This window comes from Rhinatrema bivittatum, chromosome 9 (genome assembly GCF_901001135.1).
Source record: "Rhinatrema bivittatum chromosome 9, aRhiBiv1.1, whole genome shotgun sequence".
NCBI lineage: Eukaryota > Metazoa > Chordata > Amphibia > Gymnophiona > Rhinatrematidae > Rhinatrema > Rhinatrema bivittatum.
Genome location: NC_042623.1, coordinates 193,226,826 through 193,245,507, shown reverse-complemented (window position 1 = coordinate 193,245,507; position 18,682 = coordinate 193,226,826). Strand labels below are relative to the sequence as shown.

Below are 18,682 nucleotides of genomic sequence, written 5' to 3'. Positions count from 1 at the left end.
AGAGGGCCACAGATGGCCCTTTGTGGACACTGGAGAATGCAGAGGGGCGACTATAAATGTCAGGCTGCAGTGGGCACTTTAGAGATACTGGAAGGAAGTGGCTGATTTTGGGCTGCAACAGGGCCTGTAGGGGGTACTGGGGAGTGACATCAAGCCAAGGCATCAAGGTTGGCCTGTCAATGCTTTTGCAAAAAGTTATATCTACCGGTACGTCTCTCGAGGTATTTCTGGCTTTACCACAAATCACGTGGCTAACGTGATTCGCAAGAATCCTTTTAATATTAATGAGCTGCTTTGCCTGAACTTGTAGGCCACATAGATCATTAAAATGCTCCGAGGCGTTAATGATAATGAAAACCTAGTCATTACCGCTAATATATATTTATTTATTTTATTTATTATTTTTTATTATACCGAGTTTCATGATCGGAATCACATCAACCCGGTTTACAATATATATATATATATAGCCATTTACGGTGAGTTAACAGGTTTCAGTAAACGGGCTCCGGTGTATCATGGGCTCTGTCAGCACACTAAGCCTGCCTAAGAAGCAGCCAGGGGAATAAGTGGCACAAACAAGTAGCCCAGGTCCCTAAGGCAATCGCACTCGCTTGTGAGGAGAGACTGCAGCGCAGAGCACCTCTCCCGGCCCAGCTTCAGTATTAACCCTTTCCCCGGAACTCGCTCCCTCGGGGCCCGGCGTCTCGCACCTGGCAAAGCCTGCAGCGCGCTCCCGGCCCTCAGCGGACGTCTTCTCTCTGCCCCGCGACACGGTCGGTCCCTGCCGGTGCTCGCCAACTTCAAGGGCCTCAAAAAGGTACTAACTACCGCCTTTAAAAACAGACCCAGCCCCCCTCGGAGAGAGGGCGCGTGCTGTTTACGTTTGAAGTTGCACGAGTTAGGGACTCCAGAACAAGGAAGAGCTCCGTGAGTGTTAGACTGACAGTCGGACGAGATGAAATGAGAGAAGTGCTTCAGACTGCTAAACGCTTCCGTCTCCAAACTCTCGAGGCTGGCGAGGGAAGGGCAACTGTCCATTAACGGCTGGAATTTTCCCACGAGCTTCGTTTCCAAGGAGAACACAACCTCGCTCCCTAAGCCCCACGGCTCAGAGCTGACAGCTACACCTCAGTCCTGGCAGAGGTGGACAAGCAAAACCTATCAAAGCAATTAAAAAAACAACAACCCTATAAAGTCTTGAATGCAAACATAAACAAGCTATGCTAGGAAGTGGCACTCGGTGTAACTGTTTATTTCTGCACACCACACAGGAGAGATGGAAAGCGATTTAAAGAACAAGAGCGTTTTGTGAGGCTGTCAGGACCTGTGGGCGCGCGCCTGTTCTTCCCTTCAGCTGTATTGGCTGCTGCTGTTACTGCTCTGGGACCAGCAAGTCTTTAAAGAAAAAAAACAAAACATAATCACAGTCTAACCAAAACATTAACATTGAAATAACTTTATGTAAAAAAAAAAAAAATACAATCAAACCCAGTTCTGTTTATTTGAAACAGACACAGCAACACTACCGTGCTTCTCCCACGTCTGACTAGTGACACACCTCCCCCCTTTCAGGTCCTGCCGCACACTCTGTAGCTACATGCAGGATGGTGCACAGCGGCGCGAGAGCACGCTGGGAGTTGTAGTTTTTGGGGAGGAGCGTGCGTAATTCTTATGTGAAATGTATTTGTGCTAAAACCAGCTGGAGAGAAAGTGATGTGTCCCTCATTGTCACCCTACATACAAGACAGCTCTAGGATGGCCAGGTGCCATATGTTATAAAACAAAATAAATAATAAACCCAACAGTGTAAGAATAATCTCAAATATACATGTGTAAAATCTCACTTGTGATCAAAATATGTGGAACCAAAATGCACAAGTATATTTTGTGAATGACTATCATACCGCACTGGGTGGGCACTTTTAAATATATGTGCTTCCAAGTCCCATCAATGTGCTAACCTTTTGTCATCATCAGTCATTTATAAACAACAGGCCGATTCTGTAAGCAACGAGGGAGAAAGGGCACTCTATGTTGAGCACCCGCTCTCCCGATGCGCGCCCAGCCACCTCTCCTGGGCGCGCAATCCTATTTTAAATGAGGGGTCGCGCTAAAAGGAGGCGCTAGGGATGCCTATGTAACCGTCTCTTTTTAGTCAGTAAGGAGGTCCAGACAACTGATCCGTAAAGATAGACTTTTATTGCCAGCAAGATGCAGCTAAGACAAAGGCTCAGTACAACTGCATGCCCCTCCCCTCCAGGAGCAGACTCTTATGCACTTTACAGTTCTTATCTTTTACACATGCGTTCTAAGCATTGCTGAGCAAGCATATTCCGGCTGAAGGGGCTACTGACCCCCTCCCTAGACACCCTGGAACTTTCGTGAAACTTCTCCCATGTTCTGCAGGAGAGGCTGCTGGGACTTGCAGTTCTGGAAAGGAATTCGCGAGTCTGCAGTAATACAGCCCATCACATAATACATCCATTGTTCTAATCTAGGTTACAGCAGTGAAAGCTTATCAGAGAATAAGAACAGCGAAGCCAAAAAAATGAAAATGTGCAATGTGCTGACAGAGAGTTTCTCAATGTCCTAATTACAGCTGTATTGCAGACTGTAAGTAAACCCGTCATGAAGCAGGGAATTCTGGTACATGAAGTCCTTTGTCAGGTTGAAGCGTTCAGACCCCTTCACCTATGCCCCCACCGGCAAAGACTTCATGCTGTTATCCCCACTTGCTGCTGCTGTCCCAGTGAGGTGGCAGCCTTCCAACCTTCCGCTCCATGAAGGTGGTACTCACTGGCATCCCGCTCCATGAATGCTGCTGTGGCCACTGCCGCTCCGTGCAGTGTGCTGCAGCCTCACCCCTCCTCTGGCTATCCTTGCAGGCCACACTTATTTATTTATTTATGCCAGGCCTCCATTTGGCCATCCCCCAGTCCGGCCACCATCTCGGTCTGCGCCATGTATTGCATAATTCCATCACCCTTTGCCAATTAATAGGCTAACAGCACCCCGCTTCATGCGCCCCCAGCAAGCTTCTCCCTATCCATAGTCTTTGGTGCCCAGACCCTCCACCTCCCCAAAACACCAAAGCATCCCCCTATGTGCCGGTGAGGGCCCTGCCATAGTAGGGACCAGTAACCCCTTACTTGGCTCCTACCCCCCACCTAAACCTACTAGCACTTCTGTGGCCATTTGCAAGGAGAGGATAAAGAGATCCATGCCCACCTCAGGTGAACTCCATCTGGCCTACACAAACCCGCACAGCTAGCGGAGATATCTTCCTGAATGATGACATGTCCCCCCTACAGCCCGAACCCAAGATCCCACTTCTTTATTTAATTTGTTCCCAGGTATGGACAGCAAGGTTTTTAATTTTTTTTATCCTTATTAGTTTTAATTATTGGATGTTATTTGTTATATGTGCTGTTTTGAAATATTTTATTGGTGCTTGGGACATTTTTTTTTAAATGCATATGATTTTAATTAATAGAAGTTATTTTATTTATCAGTAGTGGTTTTACCATTATCATTGATGCTTTATGTTTCTTGATTTATTTGTTTTATGAGGAATGGTGGTTCTGTTTTTCCTTTGTTAAACACACGGTCTAGTTTCTTGGGGTTTCCAATTCAGTTTTTGTTTGCATATTGCTGGTTCTAATTTGTGCTCCTTTATTTTGTATTCTGTATTTGGTGAGGGTCTGTCTCTGCTCTGCGCGTGTGACCAAGATGAGAGATTCTGCTAGCATGTAGTGTCTGTATAGGGATCTATAGCAATCGGGTTTGTTTTGTTTCCCCGGTCGGTGGTGTATTGGTATTCTGGGACCCAGTGTAATATTTACAGTGCTGCTTTTTCACAGGTAGGGTTCTTGTTGTTTGAGTCATTGGCGATATTACTGTTAAGTTATGATAGGTTTGCTGTATAGGTTTTGAGTGTCTTTTTTTGTGGGGTTTTGTTAGTTCACAATGTGTCTGGTAGTGGAAGATGTTTGTGCTGCTGTTACTGTGTGGTGACACCAGAATTTGACAATATCTTTTACTATGATGAGCTGTAAGGGAAACATCCAAGCTCCATTGTTGGGGGGATTTCTGTGGATGCGCAGTGCTTTACAGAACTGGAGGTGCAAGGTTTATATTAAGGGAAACATCCAAGCTCCATTGTTGGGGGGATTTCTGTAGATGCGCAGTGCGTTACAGAACTGGAGGTGCAGGGTTTATATTAAGGGAAACATCCAAGCTCCATTGTTGGGGGGATTTCTGTAGATGCGCAGTGCGTTACAGAACTGGAGGTGCAGGGTTTATATTAAGGGAAACATCCAAGCTCCATTGTTGGGGGGACTTCTGTGGATGCGCAGTGCATTACAGAACTGGAGGTGCAGGATTTATATTGATATTCTGTCCCTTCTTGTATACATTCCAGGCTTCACTCTCACAGCCAGATGGACGGGCCGATACAGTAAGAAGCGGTAGGAAGAGCTGCGTTAGTGCCGGGCGCACCTGCGTTTGCCGCACGCACAGTCCTGCTCACCTACCGCTCGATACTGTATTTAAATAGCTTGCAAATGCAAGCCGTGTCCAAGAAGCGTCCGTGAAGCATTAGTCCCGCGCAACCCATTTTACTGTATAGGCGCTTTATACAGCGCCTATACAGTATCTTGGGTGCGCTGGTGCCTGTCATTTCAAATGTCATTTGAAATGACAGGCACCAGGAAGTGGATCCCAACTTTAACCCAAGAAAACCTAAAAACCTAAAATCCCCTCCTCCCGAAGCGACTCGATATGTACCAACTTACTTTTTGTTGCTTTCAGCCCTTTCAGCCTTCTCTGCCGTGCTCCGGAGGGGGCAGCCGGCGGCGAAAGCGGCGAAAGCGGTCCCTCCCGCGCAGGTCCCGGTTCTCCTGGCTCAGCCCTCATCTGCTTAAGGAAGATTGTGACGTCAGGTAAGAGCCCACTGTTCTGTGCCCTCTCCAGTCACGGCGCGAGCGGAGCGAAGCGAAGCGTACTTTCATTGGCTTGAGCGCCCGGCAATTTGGGCGCTCAAGCCAATGAAAGCACATGGACGGGCGTGCGTAACGCACGCCGTGACGTCACGCACGCGCGTTCATGTGCTTTCATTGGCTTGAGCGCCCAAATTGACGGGCGCTGAATGAAGCTATCCCATAATTGTAATAGTCGTTTTACTAGAAGGGTGAAACTGGCCAGCTTTTTTAAAATTACGCTGAAGACCCTTTGCACTTTCTTATTAAGACTTTTTTAAAGCCCATTTTAAAGCAGGGGGCCATTCTATGGAGGAGGGGGGCTCACCCCCCCCCCCCCCCCCATTTCTTCTGTCTAGAGAGGCCACAGATTTTCTGTGACTTTAAGCATTAGTACAAGAAGGATGGGGGGGGGGGGGGGGGCGCTGGAGAAGGCACACAAATGCATTGCCCCCCCGGGCGCTGGAGACCCTTGGCACGCCACTGTCCAGTAGAACCCAATCTGCCCGGGCAGCCATGAAAAGAAGAGGCTCAGCGGCCGCCAGTGGAACTCAACTGGCCGCCAGCTGAAAAATATGCAAAGGCCCAGCGGGGCCACTGGCAGATCCCAACCTGACCAGTGGCAAAGAAAAGAAAAAAGCCCTTCAGCCACCAGTGGAAACGAATCCTCTGGCAGCTGAAGAACAAGCACAGGCCCCCCCCATGTCCCGCCAGCAGAGCCCAACCTGCGGGCGGCCAAAAAAAACAAAAAGTGACCCGTGGGGCTTCGGTAACAGAGAAACAATGAAGGATCTGTCCAGCAGCGAAGTTGGAAAGGTCTTGCCCGTGCTGAAGTAGAGACGAGGCTCAGTAGCGGCAGAGGAAAGTATGAGGCTACAGCGGACTGCTGAGCTCACCTGCTGACAGCCTGCCAGAGTGTGAGGGAGGTAGAGGGAGTGGATATGCATTTGAAGAGCGTGGGTGCATACGAACGTGTGTGAAAAAGCCAATGTGTGCACGTGTGACAGCATCTGTGTGTGTGTGTGTGAGCACGCGTGGAGAGTGAGGACCTGTCTTTGTGTGAGAGCATCGGTGTACATGAGTGTGAATAAAAATGTGTGTGAGAGAGAGAGGGGGGGGGGGGGGGGGAAAGAAAGTTCCTCCTCCCTGCCACCGTGTCCCCCCTCTCCTACTAATCCACAGAAATCCCAGGATGACTGGCAATCAAAAGTTCCCAGGTATGGATTATTTTTTTATTCTTACTAGGTTTAATCATTGGGTACTATTTCATGTGTCTGCTATTTGGAAATATTTTATTAATGTTTGGAAAAATTTTATGATTTTTATATATTTTAATTATTGCTTGTTACGCTATTCATTAGCTGTTTTCAAATATTTTTTTCTTTTTATTAACATGGTTTTACCATTATGATTGTTTCATATTTCTTGATTTTATTGTTTTGAGGAATGCCATTTCTGTTTTTCCATTGCTGCACTGCATATAACGTGGCTTGCTGCGGTTTTCAGTTCAGTTTTTGCCTACATGTTACTGTATACTGTATGGTCCCTTTATTCTGTATTTGGTGAGGGTCTGCATGTGTAACTGAGGTGAAGTGTCTATTTTAGGATCTATAGCAGGCTGGCTTTTTCCGTTTTCCTAATAGGAGGTGTATTGGTTTTTAGGACCTGGTGCAATATCTGCAGTGTTGCCTTTTCATAATTAAGGTTTTTACTATTTCAGTGATGGCAGTTAGTGTTCTTTCTTAGCATGGGAGGTGTACTACTGTAATTATAGTTCAGTTTACTTATGGCTTTCTGGAGGCAAAGCCCACACCCAACATGCATTACCATAGGCCTAATACCATATGCATGCCAAGTGTTTATTTTGCTTTTTTGTAGAGCTTTCTGGATGGCACCATAGTAGCGCATGTAAAAATAATATGCATGTTGTTGTGATATTTTTATCTCAGAAAACTATACTTTGAATGTCTTTTCATTTAAAATGTGTTTACATAAATGCAAGGTTGTTAAGGTTCATCTCAGCACCTGATACCCTTGCACTAGGCCGGCAGAGAATTTGCCACACAAAGACCCCTGTCATTTACCCATCCCCCACTTGTCCAGGGGCAAATGCTGGGGAAACAAGGGAGACAGGTGAAGGGTTCCTGGAAGTGTGGCAGGGTCGCCAGTTTCCTAGAAATACTGAATTATCACAGACACTCTGCTACGCTTCTGGGAACTCTGACCCCCCTGCAGCATTTCAGAATCACCGAAAGGGCCTGACTATCGGGAAAAATGCTTAGTAAATAGGGCCCTAAATTGGCTGGATAAATTGGACCTGAATGTTCAGCCTGCCTGTAGTGTTGTGTCCTGTGTATTTCCTCCGTGTCTCGGCAATGAAAATGAACAAGACCTGAAATTCTTGGCCTAGCTACAAATGTTCAGTAAAATTTGAGCACAGCGCCACCTTGTGTGATTTTAGAGACATCAACTTTGTATGGTGCACACCTTTGTATGGTGTAGTTCTCAGGGAGGTAAGGAGGTGCGGTTTGATTGTACCCGTCTGTGTTGCTGTAAAATCATGGTAGTAATCTGAGTGGCTGTGTGGCTGTATAACACGCTTGTCAAAACATTTGTTTAGTATGGCACTTATAATAACTTGCTGAAGAAAAATATTTGCCTAATGAAATGAAAAAAAAAAATTAGATCCCGTGCTTTAAAAATTGCTGCCCAGAGGGTCTGCACGTGCCCACCCTCTTTATGTTGATTTTAGTTCCAGATCCCCACCACCTTCTAGAATTACATAAAATATTATCCTCCTCATTAGTATGCATGACTTTTATTAGCCCTTTTCAGATAGGCAGAGGGGCACTCTGACACCTGGAAGTAAGTGAAGGGAGTCCATAGAGCACGCTCAGAATGTGGCGTCCGCTTAAACTAAGGCCAAGGCGTCTCAGCACTGTCTCACGGAAACACACTCCAAAACCACTTTCATAGCCCCGCTCGTAGGTGCTTTTTTTTTTTTAGGGGTAAACAGGCTAAAAAAAAGAAAAAATACACAGCTATCATTTCTGGACATAAATCGCTTTTATAGTTACAAGTGTGGCAGATCCTAGATGCCACTATCCCTGTCCTTATAATACACTTAGAAAGGGAGCCATCCATACCCTTCATACTCTCCTACCTGGAGGTTCTGATTGGGTGACTCGGTGCTATTTAGCACGGCCATTTTAACACTCGGGGGAGGGTTCAGTTAGAGAGAGAGCGGCTGCAGAGACGACATGCATTTCTTCCACACTCTGGTAGGGCTTCCCGGCCTTGTCCAAAGGAGTTTTCTTTTAGAAGAGACACCTCACCGTGCACTCCCTGCCAGAGGGTTCTTCTTATAAATTACAGTGAGACAGACTTTCTAAGCCCGATACCCCTTTGGGGCGAGGGGCTCTCTACAGGGGACCAAAGACCTGAGATCCTATTCTACTTGCTAGGTAGGCGAGCACCAGGGATGGATCCAGATGCGAGAGACAGTGAAGACAGAGAAGATATCCAGATTAAGGTTTAAAGCATTTTTTTTTTTGAAACAAAAGAGTAGCGGGGAGGTTTCTGGATCCTCCTTCCCCACTGAGAATTTTAGCGGAGGATTAATAGCCCGGTCCCCAGATTTTTCCACAAGAGCAGGGCCGGTGCATGGTTATTAGGCGCCCTAGGCAAACCTTCTGCCCTACCCCCCCTGTCATTTGCGACTCACTGAGTCTCTACTCCTCTGGACCGTGAGCGGGATTGGCTCCGCTCGCAGCCCCACGTGACTGCTCTTTACCGCCCTAGGGCGCCAGTCATTAGGGATGTGCCTGCCCGGCACGAGAGAAATCACTTGAAATAACAGCTGAGGAATAAAGTAACAGCAAAACCAAAGGACGAAAGTACAAGAGAAGGAGATCCCATCTGGATTTCCCCCCCGAGGAAACAGGACGGACAGGCTGGGTGCCCACGGGAAAGAAGATCTCTAAAGGTGGGAATTTTCCAGTTGAAAGGGAACCCTCTCACTAGGATTCCACGGGACGGCCGCTGGGAGAGTAAGCGCTTTTAAAAATCACCATGGGCTCTGCCCAGAGGTCTGTAATAAGGACTCCTACCTACACAGAAAGAACCCTGTAAGTACAGTCAGAGGTACACTCATCAATTTGGTCAAATGGACTTAAAATAAGGTTTACTGATTCTTAAATTAAACACCCAGACCTGGTCCTGCCTGAGTTCTCATAGCCTCTCACCTCCCGAGAAGCACTCAAGGTACAGCACATACACACACTCTGGCGACCTTCTTTCATCGTCTGGGCTATAGGCGAGAGCTTCCCCCCCAAAACACAAGTCCCCCCCTCAGGGATTAAGAGTAAGCGTGGGAGTGGATGTTTAGCCGGAGCAGCCCCAGAAGATATAAATAAGATTGTGTGCCCTGCTAAGGGTTACACAAGGAAATGACAAGGAATGTTAAACAGTAGTTAGAAAAATGCCATCTGTACAACGAAATAAGTAAAAAGGTCAGTGGCATAGTGCGTCAGCGCTGGAAAAAATTAATTTCAGATCGTTCATTTGGCTTGGTGATTTGTTTCATTTGGTTCAGGTCCTAACGTTTCATTTGTTCATTTCATTCAGGAAACAATGCATCCTATTTTGGGCTCCATCCCTGGGGTTCTCTATAATGTAACTTGCAGACAAGCATCTGCAGTGAGGAAGAGTACTCCAAGACACACAGTGGAGCATGAATAGCCCAAGGCACCATGAAGGGGCAATGCAGACCAAACAGAGGCTTGAACACCCCAAGGTAGGGTAACGGGGCAAGTAGCACCAAGGGGCAAAGGGCACCAGCAACAGTGGCATTAAGATTCCAAGGCACCATAAGAGGGGACAAGGTGACAGCAGTGGCATGAATATCTAAGACTCAAAAAGGGGATCAAAGGACACCAACAAATATGGCGTGAAAACCCCAAGGCTCCAAAATGGGATGCCACTTGTATCAACAACAATGACATGAAAACTCCAAGGCATCAGAAGAAGTGCAAATAGCACCAGCAACAGTGTCATGAAAAATCCCACAGCACTGTGAGAGAGAACTGAGGGCAGTTTGGTTGTGATATCTGTAATCCCACTGTTTTATTATTCGGATAATCTGGCTGGGCAGGTGGGTTTTCTCTTCCTCCCTTCTCCATGCTCGTCCATTCCAAGCAGGATGACCTTCCTCAATGAAAGAAGAACCATTTTTCGGTCAAGGTTATATGATTAGCTATGCTCCCTTGCTAGAACCTCCAATGCACTGTGAGCTGGGCAAAGCAGCGCAAAAAATTGGCATGAAGACCTCTGAGTACTGCGAGAGGGCAAAAGCATCACCAGCAGTGACCTGAAGCCAGAGGAAATCTCTGGAAGAAGTCCATGGTAGTCCTAATGTGCAAATCAGTTTTCAGACCAGGGTATAGGGCAAAATGCTAATCATCTAGAAGACAGAAGATGGTGAAGTCATTATATATGGGCTGGGTGCAGACACAGAAACATCTTGTCATGCTTATAAAAGGCGAGCCCTTGGACCACCGTCGGGTTGGTGCAGCCTAATTCATCTGAGTACGGACTAGGCCCCACAGGAAGTAGCTGACATGTTGCAGGCTGTGGACAGGATGGGTAGATGTGAAATGCAGGCTAAGGTCAGGACTGGAAGAATTCAGGCTGAGATGAGGAGGCAGGCTAATATCAGGGTTATCAGAGTTCAGACAGGAACAAGGAGTCAAGCTGAGGTTAGGGCAGACAGCAAGTGAAGCAACGTCAAAGGGCCAGGCCGGATCAACAACAAGAAGACAGCCCAAAGGCAAAGCAAAAGCAGAGCAAGCAGCAACCAGGAAGGGTGAGGACACACGAGAGCAGTGCAAGGCGGGTAAACTGCAAGGACTGACGACCGGAACAGGAGCGAAAGCAACACCTTGGCAGAAGAATCACAGAAGGACCGGTTGCTGAGACATTGGTCTGTGGTACTGAGCTTCCTTATATGCCTGGGAGAAGATGATGTCATCAGCGGGCGCCACAGGAAGTCCCGGCTGCAGGGCCTATAAGGCTCACGAGCAGCTGGCTTGCCTTACGTCAGGTCCACAGAATGGAGTCTGATGCCAGGAGCCATGTTGGAACAAAGGGAAGGTAAAGAGCATCGCTACCGAGATATGCAGTGGGCGCTGCATTATACCTCTAGGGGAGATCTGTCATGGTCCTGATGTAATTTTCAGTGGGGAAAAGGAGCTGGGAGTCAGGTATGAGGACAGAGTTCCACTTTGCTGTGCCTGTGCTGAAGTAAAAATACCGCAATATAACAAGACAGTCTGGGACCAGTTCCTTCCCATCTGGTAGGTGAAATGTGGCATCCAGAAGATTTGTCTCCTCGGTGTCATTCGGAGGCCCAAGTATTTCTGACTTTGGAAGAGCAGGTAAGTGGTCCATGGCTTAGTGAGATCAGACATATTTGGAAGAGCAGGTAAGTGGTCCATGGCTTAGTGAGATCAGACATATTCTTAGTTGATTTTCTTGGGAATGCAGCCTAAAATATAATCCATGAAAAGTCAAATATCAGACAAGATCAACGGTCAGTGAGGCCAATATTCAAAGGCATTTAACCGGATAACTCAGAAGTTATCTAGCTAAATGCAAAGTCTCTGGTACCTATCCATCTAACCTTTTAGCCAGATAAGTCATTATTGGCCAAATATTAGCTGAATAAGTAATGGGCATTACGAGGCTTGCCATGGCAAGGGACGAGTTAGCCAAGAAACCTATCCAGGTAACTCCAATATTAGAAGTTAGCCAAATAAGTTTATTGGCAAATTCCAGCGGTGCCCTGGACTAGGTCTAAAGTTATCTGGGAATGGGTTCCCAGAAAAGTGTAATCTTCAGAGGAATATAGCACCTTAGAAATAAAAGTCCAGGCCCAACAATAAAAATAAAAAAAAAGTGCCTAGTTGTGCTGAGTCCCTCCAAACCCCTCCTTTCTTTTTTTTAAATAACAGTAGGATGGTTTGATGCCAGGGTCACAGAAGAATCCCGAACATTTCCAGTGTTGTTGCCAAATCAACATTGAAAGTGGCTGGGATCACTTTGTACCCAGGATCCCGGCGCAGAATGGGGTGCACAAAGGTACTAATTGGGTGGGAGGGTTAGGGTTGGGCTGGAGAGGAGTGGAGGAGGAGGGAGGGAGCATTCATCAAAGAGTTTGGTAAACCGAGGAGGGGTCGGGGACAGTCGGGAAGGAGGAAGCCCAGCACCAAACCATCATACTTTGGGTTGGCGTGGTGGGGGCTTGGCGTGGTGGGACACTTTTTTTAATGCATTGAGTTGGGGCCTGGGAATTGATCCCCCAGGCCTGCCTTCCACATTTCTTTTCTTAAGGCCACAGCCTTAGCTGATTATCTTTAAAGCTAACCAGCAGTAATCATAAGATGGACAGTTCTGAATATATTTTCAGAGAGGTTACCTGTGGCAGATTAGCATACATGCTATTTTATAAACATCAGAAGTATGCGGGTATTTTTGGGTTGTCTATGCCTGTTTACTGACACATGAAAAGGATCGGTCTAGGCGCATTCCAAGGCAGGGTCAAGAGGTCCGCATGGAAGCTGCTATTTTATAAGAGATTTATGCGAATACGTTAGCCAAATTATTCCTGCAATTGTATACATGTAATTGAGTTGGGCAACTGAAAGAGGACCTATCTGTTCTCTGCTATTTTTTGGGTAGGAGGTCTGGGTGAGCTGGGGGCAGGTTTGGGTTGAAGTACTACATCGACTGGGTGAACTGGCGGATGTATCAGCAAACTGGTGAGTTCAAGTGCATGCACATATTTTAAAATATACCTTCCTCAGTGTATAAATTAGAGTTTTATGTGTACATTTTAGATTTTATTTTCACGCATATCTTTATAAACTAGGTAGAGAACGTTGTTTGGAATATTTCCTACACCATTCTCTGGAAATATGAAACAAAGAATGTGGACCAATAAAATTGTTATACTTGCTGCAAACTCTATTCCTCGTTATGGAGGCAACCAGATGCCCCTTCTTTCACTCAGTGGCACAATAGTATCCATAACTCATGGAACAACTCTTGAGTTACCAGTCCTCTCCAATGATCAGGAAAAGAACTCCAGACATTTGGATGCCATCCTTACCTCATAGAGCTCATAGCTCAATCCTTAATAACTGTGACTTGCAGCCCATTCTCTGTTTTAGTAGAATTTGATGACTCTCTACTGAATGATGAAAATAATATAGTTTCTGTTGGTAAATGTAAGTAAGGGTACATGATTAAATTTCCACATGTAAAAGTGGCGAACCAACATTTATGCGTGTAAATGTTGGTGTAAATCTTTTTTATTGGCAATTAATAGTTAATAATAAACATAACATCTGGAGAGTCATATCAAAGCCATCCTATATTTATACAGAGGAATTCCTGTTACTCTTTCCCTCTCTCTAGCAATACCCCCTACAGGAATGAGACAATATCCAAGAAGAAGCAACATTCAATTGTCATAACTCACTACCAACAATTTCAGTATCACAGATGCTTTAAATATGTAAGTTGGCCTGGATATCCTTAGGCAAATTGTCAATAAATATGCCCCAGATTTCCAAAAATGTTTTGGATGATTTCTGGGATTTAGATGACCATGATCTGTAGGCCAAAGTGAGCAATTCGACTAGTTTCGCAGTCCAGAATTCCTTAGTGGTTACTTCCAATGATAACCATTTTGCCAAAATGCATTTTTTAAACCACATGTTTCCTTTAACACCACAAGGTTCTACCAAGGATAACCCCAATATATATATAATGAGACACTCTGAGGCAAACTGATATTCAGTAAACTGGACATAGCATGCAAAACTGAATCCCCAAAACTTTATACGTGGGGACAATCCCATAAATTATGGTATAATGTGACACTCAGTCAATGTGGCAACTCCCATCTGACAAAGCTTTAATGGGTGACCCCTCTATCCTATGCAATATTCAGAGTTGCTGATCTCGCGTTGGGGCAGATATTAATATAGTTTTATAAATGATAAGAAAGCACATACTTATAGCATCAGCCTCGAGAGATTCATTGAAATCCTTCCCCCATTTATCTGCTAGATCAGATAAAATGTGTACCTGGCTTGAACCTGCAAATATTTATACATGGCGGATAGTTTATACTTTCCTATTTTGATAAATTTGTAACGATCTTTGAAAGGTCGTAGATGTAAGATGCTGTGTAGGCTTTGGTATAACAGAGGCACTATAACTTGAAGAAATCTGATTTCTGGAATGCTAACTGTTCTTGGCACCATTTTAGTCTATTCCTTTCTTTAATTCCTTACAACAAAATTACCGCACACTGGCATCCATAAAGAGATTTGCCATGGAAGAGATAAATGTCAATAATATGCCCAAACCAAATGCATGTCACATACTAATTCATTTGTACATATCCGTTTTTGGTTATCTATCTGAGAATGCAACACAAACCTTGGATCGAGAGTGACCTACCACTAATTGTTCTAGCCTTGTATCTGAGTAAATAATAGTCATTCAAATCCAGTCTCCAAAAGACCTTATCAATCATCCCATATTATAATACCAAAAATTAGGAAATCCCCAACCCCCTTCATCTATTGGCACTGCCATTTTTGTTAAAGATGGTCGGGATCTTTTCTCCTTCATATGAAATGTGAATTCAAATTATCTGTTCCTAAAAGATCTTTGGGGCGGATTTTAAAAGGGTTACACGTGTATTATACACACGTAACCCTTTTAAACCCCCTCCTGCGCGTGCCGAGCCTATTTTGCATAGGCCCGGCGACACGCGCAAGCCCCGGGACGAGTGTATGTCCCGGGGCTTGAAAAAAGGGGCAGGAAGTGGGCGGGGCGGTCTGGGATGGGGGCGGGACCGAGGCCTCCGGCACAGTGGCTGTGCTGGGGGATCACGCGCTGGCTGCCGGCACACACAATCTACACCTGCCCAGAGGCAGGCGTAAATAAAGAAATAAAGGTGGGGGGGGGGATTTAGGTAGGGCTGGGGGGCGGGTTAGATAGGGGAAGGTGGGGGGGTGGAAGGAAAGTTCCCTCCGAGGCCGCTCCGATTTTGGAGCGGCCTCGGAGGGAACGGGGAAAGCCATTGGGGCTCCCCTAGGGCTTGGCGTGTGCAAGGTGCACAAGTGTGCACCCCCTTGTGCGTGCCGACCCCGGATTTTATAACGTGCGCGGCTGCGCGTGCATGTTATAAAATTGGGCATAGATTTGTGCGCGCCGGGTTGCGCGCACAAATCTACACCCACGCGTAGAAACAAAAATCTGGCCCTTTATTTTTCACCACCATGGGTAATATTTGTAAAATGTAGAGTAATTTCGGAAGCAACATCATGCTTATCATGGCTATTCTCCCCATCATAATATGTTTAGTGCTTTTATTTTAGTGCTTTTAGATATATCTGCTGCGTTTGATACGCTAGATCACAAAATTCTACTATCAAGTCTTCAATCTATCGGAATTCACTCCACAGTTTTAAAGTGGTTTGAAAGTTACCTTACAAACCGTTATTGTCAAATAAATATTGGATCTTGTTCTTCTCACCCTACCCTCAGTCAACAAGAGTGTCTCAAGGATCTTCATTATCCCCTATACTGTTCAATATATATACCTATTACCGCTCTGTCAAATATTATCATCATTAAATGTACAGTTTAAAATCTATGCAGACAATATACAAATATTTGTTCCATATAAATCATCCTGGACAGAGACTATTTCTCTAGTTCAACTGTACATTAAAACAACAGAACAATGGTTCGCCCACAGCCGCCTAAATTTGAATGCAAAAGAACCCGAAATACTATTTCTCAGCTTTATTGAAAACCCTAGTAATGCTCCTCCTTCTCAGATTACCATAGGTAATGAAACGATTTCAATTTAAAAATTAGCACGACATTTAGGGGTATTAGTTGATTCAAATTTATCATTATCTCAGCACATCTCAAAAATAGTTAAAAATTCATTTTTTAAACTACACTTATTAAAACGGTTTCGACCGTTATTATTTTTTCACGATTTTCAATCAGTACTCCAATCACTAATCTTTTCAGGGTTAGACTAATGTAATGGTCCATATCTGGGTCTACCCGATAGAGCTATTAAACCATTACAGTCAATTCAAAATTCAGCCGCAAGGGTCCTTACTGGCACTGCTATGAAACATCATATTACACCCATTTTGCATAAGCTGCATTGGTTACCAGTCAAATATAGAATTTTGTGCAAAATGGTGATGATAATTTACATCTTACTAAACAGCTCTGACTCCATCTGGCTATGTACAACTTTAAGAGTATACAAGCCAGCAAGAGAGCTTAGATCTTCTTCTAAGAACCTGTTAGAGATACTGGCAGTGCGTCTGGCCAGATTGAATGTCACAAGACATAGAGCCTTTTCATTGGCAGGTCCCATCCTGTGGAACTCTTTGCCAACACCTTAAGACAAATAACTAATAGGAATGACTTCAAGAAAGTATTAAAAACATATCTCTTTATCAAAGCCTTTGGTAACACTGAGCTTAAGCAGTAAGATAGTAAATCTGCAGAAATACGGCAAAAATAAGGCTGGCACTATGACCACAAAAGTAATATTAGGACCTTTCGCTTTTCTTATGTTCCAACTATTCTTCTTTTTAATCAATAATTACTTATAGCTTTATTAAATTCATATGTTGTTTTAAATACTTTTATTTATTTATTATGACTTGATTGCATTTTTCTCCAACTATGTTTTATTTTTAGTTTTTTCTCTCCTTTTAGTCAATTATTTGATATAGGATTGCGATCCATAGTGGCTTTCTTTTATTTCTTTTTATTAATTTTTTTTATTATATGTAAACCGTTTTGGTCAACTTCGTATTGTTAAGACGGTATATAAAATACTTTAAATAAATAAAATGTTAATACCTTCCAGATGTTTTCCTGCACTTTCAAGACAGGGTAAAGGTTAGCTTCATAACTAATCCTACTTCTACATCCGTGTGGGAAAGATTAGCAGCAAAACGTCCCTAAACATCAAATCCATGCACAAGCCTACACCCTAATTTATTATTGCCAGTAAGATCACTGTCTGCAGGGCCTCCTGTTCCCCTTGCATACTGAAACATCAATAATCACATTTCAAGGCCAATACATCTACAATAAGAAATATGGATCTCTTCCTAAGTAAATCACAAACCTTTGAAAAATCATCAAAATTTATTAAACAGGGATTCAGGTACAAATCAGAGGTCAGGGGTATTATTGTTACGTTCTGTGTGTTTAGAACTAGATTGTGGGCCCTTTGGCCATGGCAAAAGCTGACTCCACCCACAGGGAGGAGCCCTGTGGGGACTCACCACAACAGGCGGGGTCTCAGCAGTAATAGACACCAGAGGCAATAGTTTTATTGTACAGCAAGATAACCCGAGGAGCGGTTTAATAGACTCAGTCCAAATTCAAGACCTGCAAGCTGGTCTCTCCGGTAGTGGCCCGCAGCACAGGGTAACCCGGGGAATACTGCCTCTTGATGGAGCTTGTGCAAGTTGCCTCCGGGAGTTGTCCGCAGTGCAGGATAGGCCGGAGGCTGGTGGTAGAGTTTGGCACAAGACAGCGAAGGAAGAGGAAGGTGTAGAGCAGATCCAGTACTCACTCCGAACTGAAGTAGCAAGCTGAAGGGTCGTCCGTGGAATCAGTGTAGAGATTCACTGGAAAGAGAAGTGAGGCAAGTAGAGATGGCTCTCCGAGGAGCAGATAGCCCTGAGTGCGACAATGACCCCCAAGGAGCGGGTACCAAGATCACTCAGACAGGAACGCAGGAACAGTGAAGCAAAGTCCTAGAATGGCGGAATTGAGCAGGATGGAAATCCTTGCTAACTCGTAGGTAGGATGGCCCGATGAGATTATATACACATAGGCAGTGACGTCATGCGGTGGGGACGCCCCCGAGGTTCCCGCCTTGACATGTTTAAGAAGGGGGTAGGCGTGAGCGCACGTGCCCTAGGTCACCCCAGAAGTAAGATGGCTGCCGGGAGCGCTAACACCATCCCGGAAACGCCATGGAGGTCGGCGTACAGAAGCAGAGGCAGCCATTCTCCCCAGACTCAGAGCTGCAGGGCAAAAAGAGGTAAGCAGTAAAGGTCACAGCCGTCTGTGGCCAACGAGCGCAACAGTACCCCCCCTTCTTAGGGCCCCTCCCAGGGGTTTTCAGCTTCCTAGGATGAGTGAGATGGAACCGATGTATCATGTCTTTGTCAAGTATGTTGACGGCAGGTTCCCAGCTGTTCTCCTCTGGACCATATCCCTCCCAGGAAATGAGATATTCCCAATGCTTTCCTCTTTTATGTACATCCAAGATGTCATCCACTTTGTATGCGATGTCCTCCTCAGCATCAAAAGGTTGTGGGTCAGGAGTTTTGTGAGAGAACTCCGAGAGGATGAGTGGTTTCAGGAGTGAAACGTGAAAAGCATTGTGTTTTTTCATTGAGGGAGGCAACTTCAAGCTGTAAGTCAAGGATCCCAGGCGGCGAAGGACAGTGAAGGGTCCAATGTATCATGGAGCAAATCTATCAGAAGGCAGCTTGAGCCAAATGTATTTGGTACTGAGTCATACCTTGTCTCCTGGCTTAAACTTGGGAGCTGCTCGATGATGAGCG

At 45.2% G+C, this 18,682-nt stretch overlaps 1 protein-coding gene across 1 annotated transcript in view; it reads right to left on the bottom strand.

The window, feature by feature from the left end:
• PLEKHB2 (pleckstrin homology domain containing B2) overlaps positions 1-1,137 on the bottom strand; it is a 97,877-nt gene extending 96,740 nt beyond the window's left edge. The window contains exon 1 of the mRNA XM_029616914.1: positions 714-1,137. The gene's annotated coding sequence lies outside the window, so the exon portion shown is untranslated. The remainder of the gene's footprint in view (positions 1-713) is intronic.
• Between the last annotated feature and the right edge of the window lie 17,545 nt (positions 1,138-18,682).